We start from the raw sequence: 8,405 nt of genomic DNA, 5'->3' as shown, positions 1-8,405 counted from the left end.
TACAGGGATCAGGTGTGGTGGCTATTTGAGTTATTCCCATCAGCTGCCTGGTTCACCGGCTTTCTGGAAGCCACCTATAGCGTAGGGAGCCGTGGGGCTACTTTAACCGGCGTCTTGGCACTTGGGAGCCATTAAAGCATAAAGAAGCGGCATGGCTTGTGGCTAGAGCACAGGCCCGGGCATCAGAAGGTTGTGGGTTCCAATCCTACTCCCTCCCTTCCTCCTTGTCTGCGTGACCTTAGGTAAGTCACTTCACTGCGCTTCAATTCCTTCATCTCTAAAAGGGGGATTGAGACTGTGAGCCCCAGGTGGGACAGGGACTGTGTCCCAGCCAGTTTGCTCGTATCCACCCCAGTGCTTAGTACAGTGTCTGGCACGTAGTAAGCGTTTAACAAGAACTGTAATTATTACTATTATTATTCTCCCAGGAGATGAATCAGATAGCAACTGTTCTTATCTGCAGTTAACTTGCCATGGGAGGTTTTTGAGGAGGGGGAAATGTTTGACCCTGGACAAGTCGTCTCACTTTCATTCAATAGTATTTATCGAGTGCTTACTGTGGGCGGAGCACTACCTTCTCTGTGACTCAGTTACCTCTATAACTGTAAAATGGGGATTACAACTGGGAGCCTCATATGGGGCAGGGACTGTGCCCAACCTGATTTACTTGTATTCCCTGGTGCTTCGTGCAGTACCTGGCACGTAGAGCTTAGCAAATAGCACAGTTATTATTACTGGCCCACGACACGGGGAGAGGGGTTAGGAGGGAGGGAGTTGCTTCTGTTCTTCCCCAAGACTTCGGGTAAGGTTTGGGCAGACTGGAAGGACCCAGAGACGGGGCGGGCACATGAGGGTATTCTGGGATCCCAACGGCTTTCATCGAAAGCTGACCACGTGTGGAGCGCTGTACTGAGCGGATGGGAGAATCCAGCACATCAGAGTTGGCAGGCGGTGTTCCCTGCCCACGACCGGCTGAGATTCAGCAGCAAGATGGATCCACCAGATGGACCATCAGGCCGGCAGACCCGCTACCAAACGCTCAGTACGGTGCTCTGCATATAGTCAGTGCTCAATAAATACTGTCGAATCAATGAAGGAGGGAGCTGCATGGGTTTCTGCATCTGGGAGGGGGTTCCTGGGGTCTCTTGGGGTTTTCGGGTGGATTTTGTGGACAGGTAACAAGTCGACCGACTGCCGTGTAGTCTCCTAAGTGCTTAGTACAGTGTTTTACGCACAGTAAATCCAAATGCTTGAGTGCAGGGAACGTGTCTGCTAATTCTGTTGAATTGTACTCAAGCGCTCAGAACAGTGCTCTGTGCACAGTAAGTGCTCAATAAGTACCAATGCTTGGTTGCAGGACGTCTCAACTCTATTAATAACGATAATGATGGCATTTGCTAAGCACTTACTATATGTCAAGCACTGTCCTAAGCGCTGGGGAAGATACGAGGAAATCAGGTTGTCCCACGTGGGGCTCACAGACTTAATCCCCATTTTACAGATGAGGAACTGAGGCACGGAGAAGTGACTCATTCAATCACACAGCTGACAAGTGGCAGAGCGGGGATTAGAACCCATGACCTCTGACTCCCAAACTTGGGCTCTTTCCACTGAGCCACACTGCTTCTATTCTATTATGCTTTCCCAAGCGCTTAGTACAGTGCTCTGCACAGTAAGTCCTCAATAAGTATGAATGCTTGGTTGCAGAGAATCGATTGATTGTGTAGCTGGATGTGTGTGAGAGTGTGTGTGTACTGCCGCTGCCCGGGCTAGACAAGACTGTGAGCTCGTTGTTTATTGCAGCATTGCACTTTCCCAGACGCTTAGTACAGCGCTCCGCACCTAACAAGCGCTCAGTAAATAGCACTGACTGGCTATGTAGCTTCACGAGCGTCTGTGTTCGTGTGTTGCCTCAGCCTGGGCCAGACGAGTCCGTGAGCTCGGCGTGGGCAAGGAATCCCACTGTTGGGTGCCGTATTATCCTCTCCCAAGCGTTTAGTACGGTGCTCCGCACCCAGTCGGCGCTCCATAAACACCATCGACCGAAGTCTCTGAGCTCGTTGTGGGCAGGGAACGTGGCCGTTTAGCGTCGCGGGGTCCCCTCCCGACCTCTCGGCCCAGCGCTTAGCGCACCGTGAGCGCTTAGTAAATAGGATTGCGCGAAGGTAGGACTTCCCGGTCCTCGGCGGGGCGAGGGAGACGGAGCGCCTTGTCCAATGAGGGAGCTGGGGATGGGGGAGGCGTGGCCATGGCGACGGGGGAGGCGTGGCCATGGCGACGGGGGAGGCGTGGCCATGGCGACGGGGCGGGGCCGCTGTCAGAGAGCCGAGGAGCGGCGCCCGCCGGGGCTGCGCTTTCTGGTCCTGGTCCTCATCGGGAGGAGGAGGAGGAAGAAGAGGCTGCCGGGCAGTGGCAGGTGCAGGGGAGACCCCCGGGGCGGGAGAAGAAAAGGGGGAGCCCCCACCGGGGGGGAGGATGGGAGGATGGGGAGGATGGGGCCACCCCCTGGGGAGGATGGGGACCCTCGGAGGGGGATGGGGAACCCCCGGGAAGAGAATGGGGAGCCCCCTGGGGAGGAGGGAAGGTGGGGGAACCCCCCGAAAGAGAATGGGGAGCCCCCCGGGGAGGAGGAGAGGATGGGGACCACCCCTGGGGAGGATGAACCCCCCGAAAGAGAATGGGGAACCCCCCGGGGAGGAGGGGAGGAGGGGGACCCCCCGAAAGAGAATGGGGCACCCCCTGGGAGAGGATGGAGGACCACCCCCGGGCGGATGGGAAGGATGGGGAACCCCCCCCTGGGGCTTGGCACATAGGAAGTGCTCAATAAATACCATTATGCTACAAAAAAAAGAATGGGGGAGGAGGGGGGGGTCCCCCGGAGGAGGATGGGGAACCAGGAGGATGGTTCCAAATGAATGGGGAGCCCCCGTGGGAGGAAGGAAGCCCCCCGAAAGAGAATGGGGGGGGGACTCTGGGGGGAGGAGGGGAGAAGGGGGAGCCCCCTGAGGAGAAGGGGAGGATGGTGAACCGCCGGCGGAGGAAAGAAGCCCCCCAAAAGTGAGGAGCCCCCAGTGGAGGAGAGGATGGGGACCCCCAGAAAGAGAATGGGGAGCCCCTGGGGAAGAATGGGGAGTCTCCTAGGGGAGGATAGGGGCCCAGAGGGAGGAAGGGAGCCCCCCCCCCCCCCAAAGAGAATGGGAAGCCCTCGGGGAGGAGGAAAGCTTTTCCAGGGAGAATGGGGAGGCTCCGGGGGGAGAATGGGGAGCCCCCGGGATCAAGTATGGGCCGGGGAAAGAGGGGCTGGCACCGGTCCAAGGTGGCTACGTTTCTCCCCCCTCCCACCGGATGGTGGTTTACACCAGAGGCTGGATCGATACTAGCCTCCAGGGCTGAGCCCAGGATCCCCCACCCCCAAACTGGCCACCTGCGGGAGGGCCGGGGAGGGGCGAGCATCAGGGAGGCGGCCTAGGGTTTGAGGGGGGGGTGGAGGGGGGGAGGATCCTGTGTTGGGGTGAACCAGGCCCCGGGGGACCCGACCGCTTTCTTCTAATAATGATGGTTTTAAGTGCTTACGATGTGCCATCCACTGTTCTAAGCGCTGGGGTAGATGCAAGGTCATCAGGTTGTCCCACATGGGGCTCAAGGACTTCATCCCCAGGTGACAGATGAGGAAACTGAGGCACGGAGAAGTGACGTGACTGGCCCAAAGTCACACAGCTGATAAGTGGCGGAGTCGGAATTAGAACCCATGACATCTGACTACCGAGCTCGGGCTCTTTCCACTAAGCCACGCGGCTTCTTGTGGTTGGAGAGGGGGTTAGGGCGGTACCCTCAATCCCCCCCCACATCTTGATTCCCCTCAATATTAACCCGTCCCCCCACCCGAGGCTGCTGGTCTTTCACCCCCTCCACCCCGCTTCTGCCATCGTCCCCCTCATTTTCTCCTCTTCCTCAGTCAAGGGCAGCGAGATCCGGGTCCCAGGGTCCAGGGTCGGGGGCGACGCGGGATGGCGGGGGGCTTTGACCGCTCCCATCTTACGCCTCAAACCCTGCGGTGGAGAGAGAGGCACAGAAAGAAAGAGCCAGAGAGCCGCCGGAGACGTGCAGAGACGCGTGCGGAGACAGGAGAGAACCTAAAGAGAAAGAGAAAGCCACCTCGGCCTCTTTCTGCCCGGTGGCCTGGCGGTTTCAGGGAATCAGAACACTGGCGAAGCGGTGCGGCCTAACGGAAAGAGCACGGACCTGGCTTCTTTTCTTGGCTCCAAGACTTGCCTGCTGTGTCACCTTGGCCAAGTCATTTCACTTCTCTGTGCCTCAGCTCCCTCGTCTGCAAAATGGGGATTCGGGATCTCTTCTCCATCCTACTTAAACCGTGAGCCCCATCGGGACCCGTCTATCTTGCGTCTACCCCAGCATTTAGTTCAGTGCTCAGCGTATAGTAAGCGCCTGACAGTGGTAACGCTGATATGGGTATTCGTTATCGAATCACCTCCGTTAGGCGCCATCTGTATCTGCCTTTCCTTCCGTTCCTCCACCTGTTCGTTATCCCTGATTTTGTGCGGCTCTTTCCCTCCCTCTGCTCTTGGATTTGCACCCTTTATTCACCCCACATCGCTTTGATCCCTTCTAGACTGTGAGCCCGTTGCGGGCAGCGATCGTCCCTATTTGTTGCAGAATTATGCTCTCCGCATGCTCTGCACCCAGTAAGCGCTCAGTAGATACGATCGAACGAATCCGTATAGACCCGTCATCTCTTTCTATTAACGTCAGTCTCCCCCTCTAGCCTGTAAACTCGTTCTGTTGAATTGTACTCTCCCGAGTGCTTAGTACAGTGCTCTGCACACTGCAAGTGCTCAATAAATACGATTGATTAGAGGGGCCCAGCCCCTAGCGAGTCACTCTTAGCTCGGAGAGGCGGTCCGAGAGAACCCACTCTCAAAAATGTCTCCTTCCAACACCCCCTCTAAGGAAACAAAAACTGCTCATCCTTGTTCTGGGTGGTGAAGCAGTGTGGCCTCCTGGTTAGAGCTCGGTTCTGGTAGTCAGGACCTGGGTTCTAATTCCGGCTCTACCGCTTATCTGCTGGGTGAACTTGGGCAAGTCGCTTCGCTTCTCTGTGCCTGTTACCTCATCTGGAAAAGCGGGGATTAAGAGCGAGCCTCATGTGGGACAAGGACTGCGTCCAACCTGATCAGCTTGGATCTGCTCCAGCGCTCAGCCCAGGGCCGGGCGCGTAGGAAGCGCTTAACAGATACCCTCAAAAACAACCAAAATAAGGCAGGCAGAACAGCCCGGGGCTCGGTGCCAGGGAGGACGTTAGATAAGTCATATGTACCCAACGTTCTCTCAAGCCCGAGCACCGCCTAGTGACCTTACCAGCACCGGAGAGGACACCGGAGAGGTGGTAGGACGGATTATACGAGATGCAAATCTTGTTTTCCTCCAGGGCCGTTGTGCATTCTCTCCCGATTTGTCTCCACATTCACCAGCAAGCAAGCTGTACAATCTTCTCTGCCAACAATGTATTTTTCCTCCCCCCCCCCCCCCACCCTCGGTCGGACACACAGGAGGACCCGTGGACAGTTGCCAGGGCCTTGCACTCTTCTCCCGGATTGAAAGGCAGAACAGGGATTGTGTCCAACTCGATTTAGCACTGATCTACCCCAGTGCTTAGCACGGTGCCTGGCACGTGGTACGCGCTTAGTAAATACCATTAAAAAAAAACCCAAAAAAACGAGGGCCAGATAAATAAATGTGGATTTCTGGCTCTCGGGAGAGTGGCAGGGTGCAGGCTTTTACATAAGTGTGCTATTTTTGCTGTTACTGATGCTGCATTTCAACAGTCAATTTTGGGTGTTCTGCAAGAAGTCAGGATCTTGCAAAATAAGATAGTCACAGCTGATGTCTATTAATGTATCGGTAGACCTTAATCGATAGACACTAATAGAGTGGGTGGGCATTTGTTCCCTGCCCAGAACGAGCTTGCAGTCTAGAGGGGGAGGCAGACGTCAATATAAATCAATAAATTATAATATAAATGAATTCATATCCGACAGACGATTACTCTCCCCACCTTCGAAGCCTTATTGATGGTATTTCTCCTCACCCTCATGTCCTCTTCTCCCACTCCCTTCTGTGTCACCCTGATCTGTTCCCTTTATTCCCTCAGCCCCAGAGCACTTATGCACGTATCTGTAATTTATATAAATTTCTGTCTCCCCCTCTAGACCGTTAGCTCCCGGTGGGCATTGAATGCATCGACCGACTCTGTCACTCTGTACTTTCCCAACCGTTTTGTACAGTGATTTAGCACTCAATAAATACAATTATTTGATGCATTAAATGGGCTTAATCAATGTAGTATATCTCTTTAGGACCATCTTCACTGTAGCCCCTCTCCACCTACACCAATGAGAAGTAGCGTAGCCCAGTGGGATGTGCAAGGGCCTGGGAGTGAGAGGAGCTGCGTTCTAATCCTAGCTCTGCCACTTACCTGATGCGTGACCTGGAGCAAGTTCCCTCTCTGTGTCTCTGTTCCCTCACCTGCAAAATGGCGATTCGGTAGCAGTTCTCTGTTCTACTTATTCATTCAATCGTACTTATCGAGCACTGTACTAAGCGCTTGGAAGGGACAACAATAAAGAAAGACAATCCCTGCCCACCGCAGGCTCATAGTCTAGAGGGGGGGAGACAGACATCAGTTCAAGTAAACAGACATCAGTAGAAATCAATAGAACTACAGACTTGTACACCCAGTGTGAGACCCGATTATCTTCTGTCTACCCCAGCACTTAGTGCCTGGCACATAGTAAGCCCTGAGGAAAAACCACAATTATTGCTAACTTCTAAATGACATATTACCAACCTTCCATTCTGATTTCCTAAATAGTAAAGAGATATTGGAGTGGAGAAAAGTATGATTTTTTTCCCCCCTTGCCCGTCGTTCTTGAGTGGTCGATGAGTCTGAATTGGCTGTAATGATGGTACTTGTTAGACACTTACTGTGTGCCAAGCATTCTTCTAAGTGCTGGGGTAGATTCAGGTGAATCAGGCCGGGCATGCTCCGTATCCCACATGGGGCTCACACTCCTGATCCTCGTTTTACAGATGAGGCCCATTAGACTGTAAGCCCGTCAATGGGCAGGGATTGTCTCTCTCTGTTGCCGAATTGTCCATTCCAAATGCTTAGTACAGTGCTCTGCACATCGTAAGCGCTCAGTAAATACTACTGAATGAGGCTCAGAAAAGTGTAGCGACTTGCCCTAGGTCACAGAGCAGACGAGGGGCGGAGTCGGCGTTAGAACCCAGGTCCTTCCGACTCCCGGGCCCGGGATTTATTCACACGGCCTTGCCGCCTCTATCCGAGTTTGGTAGTGACGCCTGAACGACCAGTTCCCCGGCCCGATCAATCCATCGGTGCTACTTACTGAGTGTTTACGGTGTGCAGAGTACGGGGCAGAGCGCTTGGGAGAGTGAAGTCTCACTGGAAGACGCGTTCCCTGCCCACAGTGAGCTTACAGTCCAGAGGCCCCAGAATCGTTCCTCTTGGGATGGCGGCTCCGACCGGAGACGAGCAGCGGAACAAAAGCTAGACCGTGAGCCTTTTTGCGGGGCGGGGACCGCGCCTGATTCTCAAGCTTGTATTTTTTTCGCATTGCTTAGCGCACAATAGAAGCTAAGCACCGTGGCCTACTAGAGTATGGACCTGGGAGTCAGAAGGACCTGCGTCCTCATCCCGGCTCCGCCACGTGTCTACTGCGTCACTTTGGTCCAGTCACTTCACTTCTCTGGGCCTCAGTTACCTCATCTGGAAAATGGAGATTGACTGTAAGCCCTAGGAGGGACAGGGACTGAATCCAGCCCGATTTGTTTGTATTCCTTCATTCAATAGTACTTATTGAGCGCTTACTATGTGCAGAGCACTGTACTAAACGCTTGGAGTGGACAATTCGGCAACAGATAGAGACAATCCCTGCCCAGTGACGGGCTCACAGTTTGTATCCACCCCAGAGCTTAGCACAGGGCCTGAAACACAGTAAATGCTTAAGAAATACCACTATTATTACTGCTATTATCACAACCACAATTATTATTATTACTGCCACCTAATTATAGCCACTGAGTGTAGTGGTGAAGTCATTCATTCATTCAGTAGTATTTATTGAGCGCTTACTATGTGCAGAGCACTGTACTAAGCGCTTGGGATGAACAAGTCGGCAACAGATAGAGACAGTCCCTGCCGTTTGACGGGCTTACGGTCTAATCGGGGGAGACGGACAGACAAGAACAATGGCACTAAACAGCGTCAAGAGGAAGAACATCTCGTAAAAACAATGGCAACTGAATAGAATTGAGGCGATGTACAATTCATTAACAAAATAAATAGGGTAACGAAAATATATACA

General features: G+C 53.6%; 1 protein-coding gene across 2 annotated transcripts in view; it reads left to right on the top strand.

The window, feature by feature from the left end:
- The first annotated feature begins 221 nt into the window (after positions 1 to 221).
- Positions 222 to 8,405, top strand: part of LOC100073989 (tubulin polymerization promoting protein) — a 36,324-nt gene continuing 28,140 nt past the window's right edge. The window contains exon 1 of one of the 2 annotated variants that reach the window (XM_029053838.2): positions 222 to 242. The gene's annotated coding sequence lies outside the window, so the exon portion shown is untranslated. Of the gene's footprint in view, positions 243 to 2,308; positions 2,417 to 8,405 lie in introns of those variants that run through there. The other variant, XM_001505606.5, reaches the window with a different exon arrangement.

This window comes from Ornithorhynchus anatinus, chromosome X3 (assembly GCF_004115215.2).
Source record: "Ornithorhynchus anatinus isolate Pmale09 chromosome X3, mOrnAna1.pri.v4, whole genome shotgun sequence".
NCBI lineage: Eukaryota > Metazoa > Chordata > Mammalia > Monotremata > Ornithorhynchidae > Ornithorhynchus > Ornithorhynchus anatinus.
The sequence above is the reverse complement of the archived record's forward strand: the minus strand, read 5'-3'. Positions and strand labels throughout refer to the sequence as shown.